This window comes from Mustela lutreola, chromosome 2 (genome assembly GCF_030435805.1).
Source record: "Mustela lutreola isolate mMusLut2 chromosome 2, mMusLut2.pri, whole genome shotgun sequence".
NCBI lineage: Eukaryota > Metazoa > Chordata > Mammalia > Carnivora > Mustelidae > Mustela > Mustela lutreola.
The window spans coordinates 32,938,293-32,959,290 of NC_081291.1; the positions used below are offsets into that span (position 1 = coordinate 32,938,293).

At 43.3% G+C, this 20,998-nt stretch overlaps 1 long non-coding RNA gene across 1 annotated transcript in view; it reads left to right on the forward strand.

Moving 5' to 3' along the window:
- The window catches only part of LOC131824101 (uncharacterized), a 162,032-nt gene that overhangs the window by 101,262 nt on the left and 39,772 nt on the right, over positions 1 to 20,998 (forward strand). Inside the window, exon 2 of the long non-coding RNA XR_009350746.1 lies at positions 4,271 to 4,577. This is a non-coding gene — a long non-coding RNA (uncharacterized LOC131824101). The remainder of the gene's footprint in view (positions 1 to 4,270; positions 4,578 to 20,998) is intronic.

Sequence of the window (20,998 nt, forward strand, 5' to 3'; positions counted from 1 at the left end):
GGTGGCAGTATCACAAAAGCCAGATTTCTTATAGTAGCCTCCCATATGCTTGCCCCAAGACAGAGAGCCAGGTGGACGCGGTATCACCTTTTCTCATTTAACCCCTAAAGTCATGCAAGGGAACTTTGTCTCACATCATTCCCTAGAAGCAAGTCACTAAGTCCTGCCTGAATTTTAAGGGAAGGGAAATTGAGACTCCATTTGCTGAAGGAAGGGGTGTTAGAGAATTTAAAATATATATATTTTTTAATTTATTTTTTTTAATAAACATATATTTTTATCCCCAGGGGTACAGGTCTGTGAATCGCCAGGTTTACACACTTCACAGCACTCACCATAGCACATACCCTCCCCAATGTCCATAACCCCCCCTTCTCCCAACCCCACCCCCAGCAACCCTCAGTTTGTTTTGTGAGATTAAGAGTCACTTATGGTTTGTCTCCCTCCCAATCCCATCGTTTCATTTATTCTTCTCCTACCCCCTTAACCCCCCATGTTGCATCTCTACTTCCTCAAGAACTTAGCAAACTCAACACCCAAAGAACAAATAATCCAATCAAGAAATGGGCAGAGAACATAAGATATATTTTAAAGCCTGCAGATATTGAAATCATATGGCCCCATTCAGTTTTGTTTTTTTTTTTAAGATTTTTTTTTATTTGACAGAGAGAAATCACAAGTAGGCAGAGAGGCAGGCAGAGAAGGGGGGGGAAACAGGCTCCCCACTAAGCAGAGAACCCGATGTGGGGCTCGATCCCAGGACCCGAGATCATGACCTGAGCCAAAGGCAGAGGCTTTAACCCACTGAGCCACCCAGGTGCCCCCCCCAATTCAGTTTTTAAATGTTCATCTGCATGAATGAGCGTATGCTTACATCTTACAAATCTCATAGGGAATTCACAGAACCCCAAGGAACAGGAAGCCAACTCTTATTGGTCTGTGAACTGTAGTCTGAGAAAAACTCAGTTATGCACTAATTAAAATAACATGGAATGGAAGTTTCCTTAAATCACAGTGTAAGAGAGAATGCATTTAAATAAACAGGAAGAGAAGATGAACTGGAAAGTGTTTTGTGAGTTGGTGAAGCTAAAGAACTTGACGTATTCATGGATGACTTTAGGTCTTTTTAAGTGCCTTTCCCATATATTCAAATGAGGGTTAAAGGGCCCACTCCGTAAATAGCTAGGATTTCATGACAACATTGTGCAATGTTCTTCCATCAGTGAATATCCACTGTCAAACAACACAGCCTTCTACGTACTGGGGAAATGTTAGAGTAATGCACACTCATTTCTCATGGGTATTAGGGCTTAGAGAGGAACACAAGCTTTAAGAAAATAATTATAAATGCAATAACTGCTACAAAAAAGGAAATCATAAGGTGCTGTGGAATGCTAATATAGTCCAGAGGAGAGGCCTGGAATAAGTATGCCAACATCCAGAGAATAAGGTGAAGGAAAGGGGGCTATGGCATTTTCAGGCCTTTTCTATATTTGCTTTTGAGCAGGGTTCATCTCTTACTTCAGACCTCATGCCATGAAACAGACCTCTGGTCCATAAAAGGATGTTCTTGATGAATATACCTAATAATTCATAATTAAGGATTCTTTGGTGATATGGAAATCCTGGTGAGGCTTAACAGGAGAACAGATATTCAAAGAGCTTGAGTCAATTCTCTGCAAACCCTCATCTCATGAAGATAGGTCATTGTCTAGATGGTTTTCAGATGGGCTAGTAGCACAGGGTGGGTTGACTCATGCTGGGTATTCTATGCATCAGGGCTTCCCTTCCACTAGCAATTCGTTCCTCCATTTCTGCAGCTGAGAAAAGTCGGAAAAGAATGGCTTACCTCCCATTGTCTTCCAAAGGCACTGGGTTAGCTGTCTCTGCAGCAGGCAAGCTTTCCTTGTATTTCCATTTGTTGTCCGTAGGGTTCTCATGACTTGAGGAATGGCTCTGCCATTCTAGAAAGAAAAAAGAAAGGTGAGAGAGGTGGGGGCAAGACCCTTCTTGCCTCTGACAATTCATACGCTCTGAACTTCCTCTCTGTAGGGAGAGAACATTTTAACCCACACCTGGAAGGACTCAGAGTCTCTGAATGCTGGGACAGAACTTTCTCCTCGGCTGTCCTGTATACAGTTGGCCTGATTAGCTTTCATCTACCTCTTATACTTGAGACGACATTGTTATCCCAAATGACGGAGATGCAGCCGGCGATCCATTCATTAATTTCCCATTATCCAGAGGGAGAAGAGTATGTGTGTGGGCTTTTGTGTTGAGGAGAGTTCATACTAAAAATATTTAACTGAGGGACGGGATCGACTAATCAGATTGGGAATTGGCCACAGGGGACAGCCCTTTAACTTCTTGTTGTGGGGAGTTGTGGAGAGATCCAGGAGTCCTAAGGAAAGATACAGATAGTCTCAGGATGGTTGTCATTTGCCGAGTGGTATGCACATATTTTAGAATAACTTGTGTATCTATAATAGCAGTGCATGTTGAATAACTTGATGTGTGTGACATTGTATACGTATCTGAAAATAACAAGGCATGCAGTGAAAAGGAACTGGGGCTTCAAGGCTAGATTTCAGTGTCTGGTTCTTTATCTTTGCTATGTGGCTTTGGGGAAGTCACTGATCTCCCTCAGCCTCAGGTTTTCTGTCAGGCTACATGATGCTTAAGCCTCCTTCCATCATAACAGTCATTGCCACCATTCTATAGCCATGATCCGGGTGCTCTTTTCATTCTTAGCAAGCAACGTTGTGCTATGATGGAGAGCCTGCCTACTGCTTAGGTCTGAATCCTGCTCAGTGATCCAGGGAAGGTTCACTAAGTTTCCTAGGTCAAATTTCTTCGATTGTTAAAATGAGGATTACAATAGGATCTAAAACATAGGGTTGTGATGAGGGTTCAAAGGGATAATGCAAGAAGAGTCTTTAGCACTATGTGTGCTACAGCTTACTCAATTGATGGGAGTTCTTATTCTAATGGCTAGAGTCAGCTGAAGAGCTACAGAGCCTTCTTTTTCATCCTTCAAATCCATCCATGAATTTCAAGGTTATGTTTCAAGTCCAAGTTGCCCTAGCTCTTGAGCCCACTCCTAGTGTTAATGACACATTGAATGTGAGGGGGAAGGTGGCATGGGGCCATGTCTTCAGAATGTGTGCCAGGCATGGCCAAGGGCCCATTCTCTGATGTCTCAATCTGTTCAGCAGGGCTCTGCCATGTGCCAACTTTTCCTAAGCCACAAAAAGGTTTAAAGTTTGTGGTGAAGTGAGATGTTTGACGAAGGAGAATTCTGCGTTTTGTTGGAATTTGGACATAGAAATTCAAGGTCTCTTCATTTCAGATATTATCCTTGTCCATCTGGAGGGGTGAAGAGCCTCAAAGATATATGGGGTGGCTCTGGACAGAACACATCCCAGTTAGAATTTTCCTAATAGATTTCAATATGAAGGATATGGACGTATGAATGGAAGTGGCTCAGAACTTTTCAATAAGTATGAAAAATGAATTCAGTGGTCATATATTTGGAGATTATCTATCTATCTATCATCTTTCTATCTATCTATAAAATTGGTTATAAGGTGTTTGAAATTCTGGGAATTTAGTGGCCCATCTCTTTGAAGGGTCCAGGAAATGGGTTGAGTTTAGGCTTGGCTGGTTCAAGTTGCTCAAATATTTTTACCAGGACTTCTTCTTTCTCTATCTTTCAGTTCAGTTCTCTTCTATTTTGGCTTTTCTTTCCAAGAGTATTTTTCCCAAGTGGTGGCTAAGAAGTTGACTAGCAACCCTAGACTTGCATTTTATCCATTTCTCAAGTTATAGCAAAAAACCAAACCAAAAGAAAAGAAAACCAAAACAGCACTTCTTTCCAAATCAAGCAGCAAAATCCCAGGTGGGATTCTCATGGGTTCAGCCTGAGTTATACATCTTTCTCTGAATTTCACTGAGGCCAAGGGGAAATAACACTAACTGGCTGGGCTCGGGCCTCAGACCGTCCCTTCGAGCCAAAAGGAAGTATTAAAATCAAACTTCACACACCAAAATTAAGAGGAAGTTTGGTTGCCCTAAAGAAAATTGGAGTGTTCCCCCCTATCCCCAAGAAGGCAGTAAAACCAACAGATCCCATTACAAGCCAGAATTTAGAATGAAAAAATTCATCAGCACACATGTGCTCCCAGACATGTTTATCTGGAAACTTTGTGAAACAGCTGGAAAAATCAGCTGTCAATCTTGATGAATTATTTTGCTGTTTCCTTTTCCCTAGCAAAGTCCTGGAGGTTTGTTGATCCAGCAGTCTTCACCTCTGTTGAGCCTTGACGCTGTGCCTGGTGCTAAAAGCTGAGGAGAGGGAAGAAGCGGGACCCTCCCGGAACTCGTGTCTGGTGTCTGGCTGAGAGCCAGAACATGCCACTACTTTGTTATCCTGCCCTCCTCCATGGATTTCTATATTCCATCATTCTTCTCAAATAAAACTCGGACCTGCCTTTTCCCTTCGAACGCTGAAGGCTCTGTCTCCAAGTTCCCCTGCTGGAAGGCATATTATGAAATGGGATGTACCATCAGAGACGAAGGTAAGAAATCCGAACTGCATGGCCTCACATAAACCCCACTAGGTCTCTGTTAGGGGCTCCTTCCCCTTTCAACAGGTGTAAGGACAAAAGGCCCATTGTCCTTAGGAGCCTATAGGATAAATAGAAAGAACATGTCCTTGCTAGTTAATCTGCTGGCGATAAAGGGTATTGTTTTATCTCCTGCCATCTCCATGGTTCCATGGGATGAGTTCTATTGTGGCACAAAGTCTGCTTTGTCTTTCCAACCCACTGAGACGTTTAAATTGACCTTTCGTATATTCCTTGGTTGTCACAACCGGAGCACTGAGTTAGTATTACGCACTGAGTGGATTATCAAATTTTTTTTTTTTCCGACAAGGGCACTATCATCTACGGAGATGCTAGGATGCTGAAAAACAGTGTGATTCTCTTCTTGCTTAAAAAAAGAAAAAGAAAAAGAAAAAAAAAAGTCTGTTACTTCTTCTTTTTTTTTTTTTTTTTTTTTGGAACAGTTTTAGGTTTATAGCAAAGTTGAGCAGAAAGTATGGAGTTCCCCTCGACTTCTTGCCCTCTTCTGCAGTTTCCCCATTATTAACATCTTGCATTAGTGTGGTCCATTGGTTGTCACTGATGAGCCTGTATAAATACATTGTTATTAACTGAAATCCAGAGTTTATATTATGTTACTCTTTGTATGGCACCATCTAGGAGTCATCACAAATGTCATGTATACATGTGACATGTGTATCATGTGGATACATGTGACATGTATACACCTTTACAGTGTCACACACAATGGCTTCCTTGCCCTAAAAATCCTCTGTGCTCAGCCGATGTATCCCTCTCTCCCGGCAACCGGGGCAACCATTAATCCTTTTACTATTTCCATAGGTTTACCATTTCCAGAATGTCCTACAGTAGGACTCATACAGTATGTAGTTTCCTTTTCAGATTGGTGTCTTTCCTTAGCAATATGCATTAAAGGCTCCCCCAAGTCTTCTTGTGAGTGGATAGCTCATTTCTTTTTACTGCTGAAGAGCTTCTGCTTAATATTTAAAGCTCGTTTGAGGGGCGCCTGGGTGGCTCAGCGGGTTAAGCCTCTGCCTTCGACTCAGCTCATGATCTCAGGGTCCTGGGATCCAGTTCTGCATTGGGCTCTCTGCTCTGCAGGGAGCCTGCTTCCCTCTCTCTCTGTCTCTCTGCCTGTCTCTCTGCCTACTTGGGATCTCCCTCTCTGTCAAATAAATAAATAAAATTAAAAAAAAAAAAAAAAAACTTGTTTGAGACCAGAATGGTTGCCCCACCCCCACTGGCATTTTCGCATTCATGAGATTACTGGTCATCACCTAAATTTTAAAAAGTGGGCTTACTGGGGCGCCTGGGTGGCTCAGTGGGTTAAGCCTCTGCCTTCGGCTCAGGTCATGATCCCAGGGTGCTGGGATGGAGCCGTGCATCGGGCTCTCTGCTCAGTGGGGAGCCTGCTTCCTCCTCTCTCTGCCTGCCTCTCTGCCTACTTGTGATCTCTCTCTCTGTCCAATAAATAAATAAAATCTTTAAAAAAAAAAAAGTGGGCTTACTGCATGCGTTTTGTGAGAGAATTAAATTCCATTTCAGGATTGTTTCAAGTATCTTCTATATAGCTGAAGAAAGAGCAAATTCTAATATCTCAATCACAGCCACAATAGAGGTAGTCTGTTTTGGCTGCCGGCAGCACCGGTGTTCTTTGCATTTTTTTACCCAGAAGAATTTTATCCATATAGTTAGTGTTTTCCCTAAAATAAATGATCTCCTGATTTTTTTTTTTTTTTAGTTCCAGCAACATCAGAGGTCCCACGTACCCAATTAGTAATAATACTGATTTTTAAGACACAAATCAAGAATTTTCTTTTTCTCTTTATACTTCCTAAACATCTAGTCCATGCAAACAGTGGTGAAGGGGTTCCCACTCACTTATCTGGCATCTGATAGCCGTAAACGGTATAGGCTTTCACATTCATGGTTGTACAGTTAATTTCCTGGCTCTGTCCCTTCCTGCTGTATGTCTTTCAACAAGCCATTTCTCCTCTTCTAGCCTCGGTTTACTCTTCCATAACCCACAGCTCATAGTGGGCTCTATTAAGGCTGGTGTGGATATAGGAGATAATCCATGGAAAGCATGGAGCACAGTTTCAGCAACAAAAAACATCCTTGAGCCTCAACCAGACCACATCAGGGAACAGGCCTGTGTGTAAAGGAAACACTGAGTGTAGCATAGGTGCTCATTAAATTATTTCTGACTGATCAAGGGGGCAAAGGAAGGGCAAATCCTTTCACGTGGAGGCTCTCAGAGCACACAGGCATTTATAGAAAGCAGCAGACTTAATTGGGATCAAGAATGATGGCGGATATTAGGTGCCCTGTGCAACCAGACACAACCCACCACACCACATCTCGTACCAGAGTCCGCTACTGATCATTCACATTCTTCTCTTCCCCACCCTTGAAAAGTCCATTTCCTGAGCCAACACCCTTTGGTAAAATGATTAGCAGACAACCTGGTTCCTAAATTTAATGAAGGATTTCTTCAGGGTGAAACTGATGGTGCAGAATATTCTGTCTCTACTCCTCACCCTTCCCCTGACATCGCTCCGATCAAATACACCATCAGCTCCTACTTACTTAGATGCCAGTGGTGCAAGAAATCCCAAGCCCACAAACACAAGGGCTAACGTTATACCCTGGGTGTCATTTTTTATCCCACTTTTGCTTTTGACTCACTTTCATGTTGTAGACGAAGACTCTCTTGCCAAAGACAGGGTAAATAAACTCAGACACATCCTGTCTCCCTTACATCTTTGTTTATCTATAAACTGTCAGAGATACTGATGAAAATCCACTAAAGCATGCTTCAAGCACTTATACCAAGGCCATATGAGATGGAAGCATGACAGCTTGATGTGAGGGGTCGGTATCACCTACGATGATCCCAGCCTGGCTCTGTGCTCATGCATACCCATGAAGGATGCCAACAAAAGACGACCCACCGTGACAGTTAGGGATGGACTCAATTGTATAAAGAAGCAATAATGGAACAAAACAAAACAAAACAAAACAAAAACACAGACACAGCCATGTGACCAGGTAGCTACACAGTGAAGACGTGATGAAGCTTAGAGGTTCAGAGCATGCATTTCAGGATGAGAACAGATTTGAAACCTGGCTAGACCTTGAACCTTTTAACCAGGCAACCCATTTAACTGTTCCATGCCCCCCTTGCCTCATGGGCAAAATGGCGTAAATCAGTATCTGCCTCAGGCTGGGTGAGTTACAATACGTCAGGTACTTGGCTCCGGCAGACTTTGAGTAAGACTTCGCTGTTATTTTGATTGTGTTAATAAGGATTGCCAATCAAGGAGCACCCAATAGGCAGCACTGCCCCAATTTTATCACCATAAACCTTTCCTTCCAGGGCATCCTGTGAGGTTAATGTTGTACAGAAAACAACTGGGGAAAGGCTGCCTTAAATAAACAAAATCTGAGACTTTGATGGTGGGAGTATGGGTTTTGTCCTGGATATCCTCACTAGCAAGTTACAAGTTTTAAAATAATGCTTGTGGTTGTTTCATTAATATTTGGGGCATTGGGTTTGGGGTCAGCAAACCTCAATGCCGTCCTCATTTCTATGGAAAAATCAGATTTCGTTTACATCATTCCTACTTACAGCAACTTTTCTGGGACCCAGATAACAAGGGTCTGCCTGAGATTGGCTGTAAGCTTTGTAAAGCAAAATCTTCCCTTTGGCCTCTGCCTACCTCATCCTGCTGGGTCAGAATTCCCTCTTGTGTCCTAGGAACGCAGAAACCATCACCTACCCCTTGGGGAGGTACTATGAGCCTAGAAGAAGCATCTCGAGCCTCTCTGGAGAAAGATAAACTGTGTGCATGTTATGGGTATTTTATGATCTGTTATAGATGGATACTCCAGGATGCAGTCTTACAGCTTGACTTTTTTTTTCTTTCTTTTAAAGCAAGGAAGCTCAGCAGTGATACTCATTTTCCACAAGTCCCAAAGTGGTTTTGCAATAAATCTGTGAATTTAATCAGCCTCCTCTGTTGAGGCAATCTTCCCTAATTGGGTTCTTGTGAAGAATAATAGACATGATGACAAAAATAGTTAATCTCTGGAAAGGAAGCCAGAGTCTCATCAATAATACTGATGATAAAGCTCCCGTTCCCTGAAAGAAATGGAGCACAGGCTTCTGGTGCAGCCCACGGCACCAGGCTTGTCTGGCCTCAGGTACTATTTGCTTTTTAGATCATCGAACGTTTTCTCCTCCTTCCTGACCAAACAGCAAGAAAATGGAAATCCCAAACTGGAAGACAGGGTTTCCATCGCTTTTGGCCAGTAACGAAGTGGACTACTCAGTAGGCTTCTAGAAACTTTCTAGAAGATTACAAGAGAGTAATGGGGAATTGCATTCCAAATGAAAACAAACATGGAACACGAGTCCAAACAACACGGTTTTGTTTCCTTTCTCTGGTAGGGGATTCCTACTCCTCTCTCTCAAATCCTGGGAGTAGTGGTGGGGTCTGGGAGGGTCCCTGCCAGGAATGTACACATACCTATTGGCTGACAGCTGGGAAACCAGCCTTGTGACAACATCGGGCATTGGAACTAGATGCCTCAAGTTCCCCAATTATTGGGCAAAGAGGATGTCCAGATCTAGCTGGGATCTGTCCTACATAGGGTGGGTGTTAAAAGAGGAAGACCCTAAAATTGGAGGCAGGCCTGGAAGGGTTGCACACCCCTGTAGAAGGGGGGTTGAGGAGCAATGACAGAGGCAGTCTAGATTTTTCCATCCTGGAGAATGAGAGAAGCAAAGCGTGATAACTGAATTAGAGATGGAGGAAAAGGAATGATTTCACAAGGAGGTCATCTGTCCCAGGCCTTCCCCCATGAGCCTGGCATTCCAGCACCCTCTCCATTCTTTGCATGTGAGAGCAGTCCCGACTTGTCTTCCCCCCCACCCCCCGCCCCCTGTGCCCCTGTGGCCCTTGGCAGTCAACAGATCATGTTGGTGATAAACACAGGAACTCACCTGTGGTCCAGCAGACACAGGGCCAAAACTGCAGGAAGAGATGTAAGAAATGCCATCCTTCCTCCGAACTGGACAGAAATACTTGATCGCACAACAAAAGATCTAGTGTGCTTGGTCTCCTCTAGCCTCAGGCCTTCACGAGCACATGAATAGGGGCACTGGTGGGGCACAGATGCAGGAAAAGCCCAGGTTCCTTCGTTTCAGTCCCGAGGTATGGCTTCTCTGCTTCCTCCCACTGGACGGCTTCAGGATGAATTGCTCCCAAAACCAACAAGAAAAGAAATCCTCATCTCTTCAGAGACTTTTGTTCGGTGTGAGTCTTGCTGACTTTGGTCTGTGTCTCACACACACACAAGCTGTGGGGGTTTCCAGGTGATCCTTCTAAGTAGACCATGCTCTCAACATGGTATTGTCCCTGGACGAGAAGGATAAGCAACACCTGAGAACTCATTAAAAATGCAAATTTGTGGTCTCACTCGGTCCTACTGAGTCAAAAGCTCTGGGATTTGGGCCCAGCAATGTGTGTTTCAACAAGCTTCTTGGTAATTCCCAATGCACTTTATTTCAAGGACCCTTACCAGAAGCTGATCAGTTCTCTAGAAATCATTAAAATTTTAAGCCTGTGTGTTTGCTCCTTCTGTTCAGCCCATTTGGCGTGCTTCTTTCTTTTCTGCTTGGCAGACTCCTCTTCAGTCTTTAAAGTGCTCTAGAAGATACCCTCTCCTATTAGTAAACCTCCCCTGACATCATTCTGTCTACCTAAACAGAATTTATTGCCCCTGATTTGCTTTCTAAGAATACTTCAGGTAGCCACTAATATATTATATGATAATCATCATGTATCTGTTTTCGACACCAGGCTGTGAGGGCACGAAAATATCTAATTCCTCAAATGCTTTATGCCCAAAATATCATGGGCATAGCTCTGGGGACACCAAAATAAAATAAATAAAATATTAATTAAAAAGTGGAATACTGTCTCATTTGCCTAATTCATTACAGCATGTGAGATGAGATTTCCAATCCCTGGCATGTGCTAGCTGTGTCAAGTTGGGCAAGTTACTTAGCCTCTTCAAATCTCATTCATAGGCAAGAAAAATGCTAATAGGATGTACGTTAGTGTTTATAGGATGACTAAATTAGAAATAATGTGTAACAGAAGCACCTGGGTGGCTCAGTTGATTAAGCATCTGACTTTTGATTTCGGTTCAGGTCATGATCCCAGGGTCATGAGGGCCCCACATCAGGTTCTGCACTGAGCATGGAGCCTGCTTAAGATTGTCTCTCTCCCTTTCCCTCTGTGCCCTGCCCCTGCCCTGCTCATGCTCACGCTCTTTCTTTCTCTTTTTTTCCACACACTCTTTCTAAGAAAGAAAGGTAGATGTGTATAGTGCTTAGGCACTGAGTGTATGTTAGTTGTTACTGGTAATTATAATCATGTTCATATCATCACTGGCATTATCATGAAATCACCAGTAACTTGCATTGTTGGTACAGAGAATTGCCTGGTACAGAGATTGTGGGCATCCACGTGAAGATTATTAAAAGTTCAGGGTTCTAGGCTTATCTTCTTTAATTGATGGGGTATTTGACACTCAACATAAACAAATTTGACTTGACAACAAATGTTTCCTAAGCTTTGCTTAGGAACTGAACTGGCCCAGTTCAAGGATCGCTGAGTACCAAGAATCCTCCTGGAGTTATTTTGAGGTTGTTTTTGGTCTACACAACACCCCTCCACCCGCCCCCCCATCACACCACCTTGAAACAATAATTGGTTCTCAAACTTGATTTCACATGAGAATTATTTGGGAGGCTTCGGGAAAGCATCGGGACACTCCGGGAAAGCTTGGGAAGCATCGGGGAAAACAAAATCCTAATGCCTGTGTCTAACTCCCGCAGAGTCAGGTTGAACTGATAATGACATATGGCCTGGGCATCACCGGGACTCCCAGGTGATTCCCAAGTACAGCCATAGTCTCTCCCTGCTATGTTACTTCGGTTTGGATTTCTATCTTGTGTTCACTCTCTGGTTGTCCTAATGTCCCCTTCTCAACATGTGTTTGTGACTGGGACCCTAGCAGGACCCACAGGAAAAGCTAGGGTGGGGGAAGACTGTGACACATGGGCAGACCCACTGTAGGCATTAAACCTACAGACGCAGCAGCTTCTTTATCTCCCGAGGCAGCATTTTGTGCCTGCGTACCTGCGTAGGAGATGGAAGGGAGGGTCCCAGAGAAGACAGTCCCAGGCAAGGAAGAAGCTGCAGAAAAACATGTCGCAGGACCCTCACATGCCATTTGATAACCATCAGCTCGAAGATTCAGATCTTGCCAGGTCAATGCACTGGTGAGGGCAGGACACAAAGGAGTGAAAGGTGCCTTGCTTCTGGCCCGGCCCATTTCTTCCCCTTGGGAGCAGAGAACACAGCAACAAAGGGGATTTTGAAATCCTACCCCACGAACTGTGTAAGATTGAACACAGGCAAATGAATCATTCATTGAAATCTCTTCGAGTTCTTGCATACCACTACCCAATGATGAAGGCGCTTCCCCATTCAGAAGTGGAAATAAATTCTAAGAATAATAACCTTTTCATTAAAAAGCTAGGCTGTAATTTTTCCAGGGGTCAACTGGGTGCCATGCATATTTTTATAATCTCTTTGGGCTGTTTCGGAGCGGGGCTGGCTTGGTGCTATTATGGTAGCAGGGATTTTGGTGTGTGTGTTTTCTCTCCTCTCTGAGGTTGTGGTAGACAAGCAAGCATTCACATTTTGCAACTCTGTAATGAAAATGACACCCCCTACTTCATGGTTTGGGCCTGTTTTTTTTCCAGAAGTGGGCACAGATGGTGTTTCTGTCTCCTCCAGAGAATATTTTAGGATGTAAAGTCTCTGAAATAAATTATTCAGCTGAGACCAAAATAGTCTTCTGGAAAAAATCATATGTGAATTGGAAATAAGAGCAGCCTGGCCCAGCCTGAAAAAAAATTTTTTTTAAATGCAGCTGGTTTGTAGACATGGTAATATTTGTAATAATGTTTGTATTGGGAATGTAATGAGACCTGGACTTGGGGAAGGCGGTGCTGTTTTATCCAGGAAATTTAGTGATTGTTTGGTCTTCCCTCCCCTTCCCTCCCTTTCTCTCCTCCCCTTCCCCCTCTCCACCTCCCTTTTACTTCCCTCCCCTCCCCTTTGCTCCTCCCCTGCCCTGCCTTTCCTCTCCCCCCTTCCCCTTCTTTTCCCTTCACTCGGCTCCCTCTCCTTCCCTATCTCCCGTTATCGTCTCCTTTCCTCCCTCTCTCTCTTTCTCTGCCCCCCCCCCCGCCCCCGGGACTGGTGAAGAGTAGGCAATTGTCCATACTTCTAAAACTTTGATAAGAATATGAATCACCTGGGGATTTTATTAAAATGCACCTTTAGGGGGCACCTGGGTGGCTCAGTGGGTTAAAGCCTCCACCTTTGGCTCAGGTCATGATCTCAGGGTCCCGGGATCGAGTCCCACGTCAGGGTCTCTGCTCAGCAGGGAGCCTGCTTCCTCCTCTCTCTCTGTCTGCATCGCTGCCTACTTGTGATCTCTGTCTGACAAATAAATAAGTAAAATCTTTTTTTAAAATGCACATTTAGATTCTGTAGTTCTGGAGTGAGACCCGTTGCATTTCCAGCAAGCTCCCGGGTTAGGTGGCTATTCCTGGTCTGCAGATCATTCTTTGAGTAACAAGTGCGTGCTAGAGGACGTTCAGATAAATTATATACTGGGGGAAAGCTATGCTTTGCCAAGCTACTAAATTAACTATTTCATTCATCCCTTCAATAAATATTTACTGAAGCCTGCTTAGTGCTGGGCACAGAGCCAGATGTTGGAATAAAGTGGTGAGCATCACAGACCCCGTCCCTGACATTTTTGAGCTCAGAGCCTAGTGTGCATGATAAAGAGCCATCAGATGATCCCCTATGGAAATACAACTATACCAAGTCCGGTGAAGGAGAGGTATAGGAGCAATGAGATTATACAATCAGGTGCTTTCATGAAACAGTCAGAAAAGTCTTCCCTGAGGATGTGACGGTGAGCTGAGCTCCGCAGGTAACCCCAATAGTCCTTACTATGGTGGTAGCAAGCAGCTCACCATTCCTGAACATTTACACAGGCCTGGTACCCTACTGTTTCTGTGCATTGTCTCATTCAGTTATCACAGTGTCTGCATAAGGCAGGTGCTATTATCCAGTTTTATAGAAGAGATTGCTGAGGCTTAGAAAACTCGCAGGAAGTCACAGAGTGAGGACACAGCAAATTCATGACCTAAGTGCTGGCCATACATATTCTTTTTTTTTTTTAAAGATTTTATTTATTTATTTGACAGACAGAGATTACAAGTAAGCAGAGAGAGAGGAGGAAGCAGGCTCCCCGCTGAGCAGAGAGCCCGATGTGGGGCTCGATCCCAGGACGCTGGGATCATGACCTGAGCCGAAGGCAGAGGCTTTAACCCACTGAGCCACCCAGGCGCCCCCTGGCCATACATATTCTTAATGATGCCCCCAAGTGCTTCCACGTCTGGGCGAGGACATGAATGAGGACGACCACTCACCCCACTGAATCAGCTGAAATGGCTCCTTTGCTCCTTGTTGTCACAACAACCCTAGAGAAACTTGGGTTTCTATGAAAGAACCAGGAAAACTCCAGGCAGGAGCTAAAGGTATGCTTTGCCAATAACTTGCTATGCATTTCGGCAAAGATCTTGAAAGCGACCACGTTTCCAGCACCTTCTGTGTGCTGGAAACTTCTCCAAGAGCTTAATGTAGGATTAGCTCAACTTTTCAAGTTCATTTTGTGAGACCCGAATTATGTTTTAATAGCTGCATTTTACAGGTGAGGAAACTGAAGAAACTTGGAGAAGCTGGAGGGGCACAGCTTGTAATGGGGCGGGTTTGGATGCGAGAGATGGGCCAGTACAGTGAGACAATTCTCAGTGTGGTCGAAGATTCCTTCAACTGGTCAAAGGTTTTTTAAGAGGCCTGTGTGGTCACAATGATTAGCTTAAAAATGCCAAGACATTTTTTAACTTTGTGTGTGTGTGTGTGTGTGTGTGTGTGTGTGTGTGTGTGTTAGCATGTGCCCTGATGGCTCAAAAGCCTTGCTCAGCAAAGCTATTGCTGCCTTGGCAAAAATTTTAATTCTTTTTATAGTGATGTTAATTTTATACGTTGAAGTCACTTTTCTCCTAGCTATATTACATGAGGACTTCTGACAAACACGCTCAGGTAAATCAATAAACTTTCGGAAGATACAAACATAACTGGAAGCTAACACCTAGAAATCTATGCTAAATCAATGAGCAGAGGTCCCCAGGATGATAGCCTGGTATTACTTATTGTCAGTAATACAGTTCAGACTTTCAAGCAAAAATCAGAATTTTAGAAAACGTGTTTCTGCCACCATTAGCTTATCAGCTTTCCATTACATAAGGCCTTTTTACAATGAGAGCGGTGACAGTAATGAGCCTGTTAAAAAAAAAATTTTTTTAAAGATTTGCAAAATTCACTGAACTGGTATTTTCCAAATGTCCAATGCATAGTGTTAAAAAAACCCCAAAACATGCATGGCTAAAAGAGCCATCAAAAATACAAAATAACTCATGGAATTGACAATAACAAAGTGTGAAAAATTTCTTGATGTGATTTTGGATTCCATGCTACAACTAACCTTTATGAAAACAGCAGTTGTCATACTATCAAAAGTAGCACTTTCGCATACTGTCAAAGAAGAACACCTACAATTATCTGAAAAGCTATTAAACTATTCTTTTCCAATTGTGTATCTGTATGAAGTTGGATTTTCTTCGTATCCTTCAATCAAAACAGAATAAAATAGCAGGTTGCAGGCAGAAGCAGATGGGCTCGTCAAGCTAGCTTCCACTAAGTCAGACATTAAATGTAAAACAATGCTACTCTTAGCCAAATGTTTTTTGTTTGGGGAAACATAATTATTTATCTTAACATGTTATTTATGATAACATATAGTTAGCATACGATTGTTGTTTAAAATGAGTTAATGAGGAGTATTTTTTAATTTAGTTTCATTTTAAATGCAGTAACTATTGACAGGTATAAGGCACATAAACAAAGCTCTTTTGGGTCCTCGGTACTTTTTGGGAGTGTTAGGGGCTCCTGAGATTAAAAAAAAAAATGTTTGAGGATTTAGGGCATATACACTTAAGAACATGGACTCTGGGGGTGCCTGGGTGGCTCAGTTGGTTAAGCATCTGTCTTCAGCTCAGGTCATGATCACAGGGTACTGGGATTGAGTCCCACATATGGCTCCCCTCTCAGGGGGCAGCCTGCTTCTCCCTCTCCTGCTCTCCCGGCTTATGCTTTCTTTCTGTCAAATAATTAAAATCTAAAAAAAAAAAGAAAGAAAGAAAGAACACGGACTCTGCACCCTGGTTTCAAATTCGAAACACCATCCCCAAGGGTTATCTAGCGTTTGGTAAATGATTGCCACTCCCTCTGCCTTCTTTTTCCCATCCATAGACTGGGTGTAAAGACAATAAATCCTATCTCCTGGGGTGGTAGTGAATGCTGAACAAATTAATACAGGTAAGTGCTGAGAACACTGCCTGACAGTGTTAGTTCTTGTCTGATTGCGGAGTCAGTGTTCTTTGCACTAGATTCCATTTTTTGAGCATTAATTTCCTTATTTCTGAGATTTTTTAAAAAGATGCCTCTCTAGGGGCACCCGGGTGGCTCAGTGGGTTAAAGCCTCTGCCTTCGGCTCAGGTCATGATCTGAGGGTCCTGGGATCTTGTCCTGAGTTGGGCTCTCTGCTCGGCAGGGAGCCCACTTCTTCCTCTCTCTCTGCCTGCCTGTCTGCGTACTTGTGATCTCTGTCTGTCAAATAAATAAATAAATAAATAAAATCTTAAAAAAAAAAAAAAAAAAAAGATGCCTCTCTAGCTTGGCTGTTGCATCTCCTGAAAATATATTCCCTACAGATCACAAATACAGCACTATAGCATTCTAGCTAGAAATGGTGCTCGCTTAGAACACAGTGCTGTTTAGCCTGTGTGTTTAGCCTGTTTAGCCTGTGTTTAGAGTGGAGGATACATGCACTGTGTCAACAAACAAAGTTACTTGAAAAGCAACTCAGACCTGCTCTCTGGATTTGAACTTAGATAGTTTTTGGACTATGCTGATTCTGATCAAGGGTGTTGATTATGAAAGCACCCTGAACATGCCAACAAACATCAGGTTGCATTCTGTTTTCCTGCAAATATTGATGGAGCTCCTCCTGCGTGATAAGCACTGTTCTAGGTGTGGGAATAAAACAGAGCAAAGCAAACAATGGCAGGAATGTATATTCTGGGTGTGTCTATCAGGGGAGAGACAGATAATAAATAAGAAACACACAGAGCATGGTCACTGATGATAGGTACAAGGAAGAAAGATAAAGCAGATAGAGGGGAAAGGACATGTGATGTGAATGTGGATTGCATGTATCATCCGGGCATTGGGAAAGGCTGCACTGCAGATTCTGGAATAAAGACCTGAGGGAGGGAAGCACGTTCATATCTGGGTAAAAGAATTCCAGGCACAGGGAAGCCGTGTGCAAAGACAAAACAGGAATCTTCCTGGCGTGTTGTGGGGATAACAAGGAGGCCCCGTGTGGCTGGAGTGGAGTGGCTGAGGCAGGAGTAGAAGATGGGGTCATGGGAGTAAGTGGTGGCAGATCACAGAGGGCCTTGTCGACTTCTACACGCTGATTTGGGAAACCGCTGGAGACTTCTGAGAAGGGAAATGACAGGGGCTGACCTTCATGTTAAGAGAAGCAGAGACTCCGACTAGGATGGTTTTTTAAAGAATTTACTAAATAGAGCACATGGGAGCGTGAGAGAGGGGCGGGGCAGAGGGAGAAGGAGAGAGAGAATTTCCAGCAGACTCTGCGCCCAATGTGGGAATCCATCTCAGGATCCTGAGATCATTACCTAAGATAAAACCAGGAGTCTGTCGCTTAACTGTCAGAGCCACCCAGCACCACTCGCTCCCCCACTCGGATATTTAATGCAACAACCATGACAAGAGATCCTGGCAGTGTGAGTCCATGTGGCTGCAATGGAGGTGGTGATGTGGGCAGAAGCCAGATCCATTTTGAAGTTAGAACCAACAGGAGCGGCGAATGAATGGGACATGTGGTTTGGGAGAAAGAAGGGAGTCCGGGATCACTGTAAAGCCTGAGTGCATGGAAGAGTCCAGTGCCAAGAACCGAGACAAGGAAAACTGGGGAAAGCAGCAGCTTTGGTGGGAGCCCTGAGAAGAACAGAGCTTGGGGTCCAGTACATGAATCTGGGAATGCTTACTAGGCATCCATATTTCTTCAGATATGCTCAAGGAGGATCCTAGTCAGGAGAAGTGGCTGATACATTGTTAGGAATTGCTAAGAACATGAAGAGGAAGGTGGTTGTATATTTCTTTGTTGGGGAAAAAAAAAGAAAAGCCTGAAAAATTACAAAGAAGGGTGTGTGTGTGTGTGTGTGCGCGTGTTTTAATGTCATTCTAGTACAGTTCCAGAACTTCACACTCAACGCCAGGTGCGGTCTTATTAATGTTTTGGAAGAAAAGAAGATCTGTTTTGAGACACAATGCCTCCACTTGTGGAACCAGAATTAGCTCAGCTCTCACTCCCCTGTGTACGGAGATCTCTAATTGGCCATCCATGCATGTCCCCGCTGGCTGGAAGAGTGAATTTCCGAGGCTCACCTGTTCACGACTCACACTGCATCTGGTTTTTAGATTCATTTAAATTTTTCATAGCTCCTTTTGCCTTTCTCAGAAATGTAACTTGCTCGACTGCACCCTTCCCTTCTCACCCATGCTGTTCTTGAGTCTGGTTGCCTGATCCACGGTCATTAATAATAAAAACAGCATTTCCCAATTTAGTATCATCTGCAGATTCCATCAATGTGCCTTTGGTATTTTTATCCAGATATTTCCAAAAGATGTCCAATAACGTGAGTAATCATTTTACAATTAAAGTAAGGGAAAGGTTAGTTGTTTTTTTGTTTTTTGTTTTTGGTTTTGTTTTTTTTTTTTTTTTGAGCATAAAAAGGGACATGCTTTCTGTTGCTTTTAATAGCTCCAGTGCTTTGAAAACAGATAAGAAAAAAAAGAGCAGGGACAGATTTTTATTTTTCTGAGGATGCCAATCCGTTTGTGGGCTGGGGAGAATCGGTCAGAAGCTCAAGTAAGATGTTCTTTATCCATATGATGCCACACGTGTTTTCAAAACAAAGATGAGCAAGAAATGCAGATTTCGTAACCAAAATCTCCTTAGCTTTATTAGATCCCAATAAGGGAATGCAATGGCTGAAAAAAATACACTAATGTGTTTTGACACGATTCTCATGTCTGTTTCTCCTTCCTGAGCCAAATGGGGTTTCTAGCCATACAGAGCCAGGGCAGGGCTGTCCAGCCACCAGTTGGGTTCTGTTTTTGTGCAGAACATATACGTCCATCTACTTAACGGGCCATCTGAGCATTAGTCTACATGTCAACAGTGATGCAAATGTGACATCTCTTGGCTTGCGAGTTGCTCTAGCTCTTGTGTGCTGACAACTTTATGAAGTCCTGGGACAGGACTTGGAAAGGAATTGTTTTGCTGGGGATACATTTCATGGCTCAGCGGCAGGCTGAAGACTGCGGGAAGGAATTTACTTTCGGCAACTTGGTGAATCCGCGGAGTAGGTCCATTCAATTTCAGTTCTGCACAGCTGGCTGACTGAGGAGCTTTCTCTTTCTCTTCTCAGAGCTGAGAGACATCTCTTGAATGATTTTAGAATGACAGTTGCCAACTCTCTGGATAATTTTTGTTTTGTTTCTCTCAACTGGGGAATTTCTTCTCACGTTTTCTCATCTTAAGATTTTATTTATTTGTTTGTTTATTTATTTATTTTGGCTAAAATATGAGGTTTTTCTTTTCTTTTTCTTTTTATGGTTGCTTGCACCAGACATCAAGTTGGGTTAGCTTCATGAAAAAAATGAGGATTTAGTACAAAGATGCAGAGGTGCTATAATGGAATTGTGAGCAGAAATGCAGTGAGGCCTCAGAAAATTCTAGAATAGTGAGCTGTAGGGACGGCAGGGACCAGAGAGTATACACTCTCCTTCTCTGCTTGTATCTGCACACCTGTTTCATTTTCTTTTGTCCCAGCAGACTCATCTTCTCTGCTCCTTATTCCACATGGTGGGGAAAAGATGCGCACCCACAGCTCCCCAGGCCATGTGTTGTAGTTCCAGGCACATTAAATGACTGGATCGAGTCCATTCTTTATTTCTGAGCTCTAATTCCAGATTTCTGGGGAAAATTGACCCACCATGCTTCAGACTTCCACCCCTGGTTCAGTTATCTGTGAAATTCCCAAGCGTGGCTTCTGTCAGTCCCTTAACCTCAGGGAATGTTTGTGAGCAGTTTAGAAACTCTAAAACGTGTCTACTATTATTGTAGGAAAATGCCTGGGGACAGATGAATTTGGATAAAGAAAAATACCAGGACACTAGAAAGGAATATTCTAATCTCATTTTTCCTACAGAGTAGGAAATGGTATTCCAAACATCTCACCCCCCACATCCCCAGAAACTATCAAATGATCCTCAGGAGTGATGAAGCAGATGGGTTGAAAAATCAGGCTCATACTAAGCCTTGGCATTTGCTACCTGATTTCAACCACAATGCATCTTTCCTCTGGTGGTGTCATGTGCTAGGGGAGAATGTAAAGTCTTTAGCAAACACATTTCAAGTACTTATAAGTCTTAAAACCAAAAGGAAGTGGGAAGCCCAATGGTCCTCTTGATTTAGGACTTTGACACATGGACAAATATCAGTTTGCAGGGATTCCATTTAATTCGCTCAAAGAATATTTTCTGAGCAATTTGCCCTCCATGTCAGATGCACTGTTAGGCAGTTATCGTTAGGACTTTTGGGTTGCGAGAATCTGAAAACTTAAGTATGTAAGTATTAAGGTTACATACTTGAAAAACTTGGAGTAGCACTGACTAAACCAAGTAGGCAAAGCAAATGTCATGAGGATTTGGCCTCTTTGAATATTTTTACTCCAATTTCTTCTGTGTCTGCTTTACTACAACACAGACTTCTCTACTTGGTGACTCCAGATTTTAAACCATCTGATTCAAATCTTAGAGAAAAGAAGAAGAGTTTCCACGCCTCCATCTCTCCTCCCTCTCCAGCTCCTTTCTCTTGTTCATTCCAGCAAAAGTCCAAGGCTTAGCCTTGATTGGCCATGATCAATCATGGACCTGTTCGCAAGCCAGTCACTGAGTCCAGAGGAGGTGGTGCTTTGATGGGCCAAGCTGGGTCAC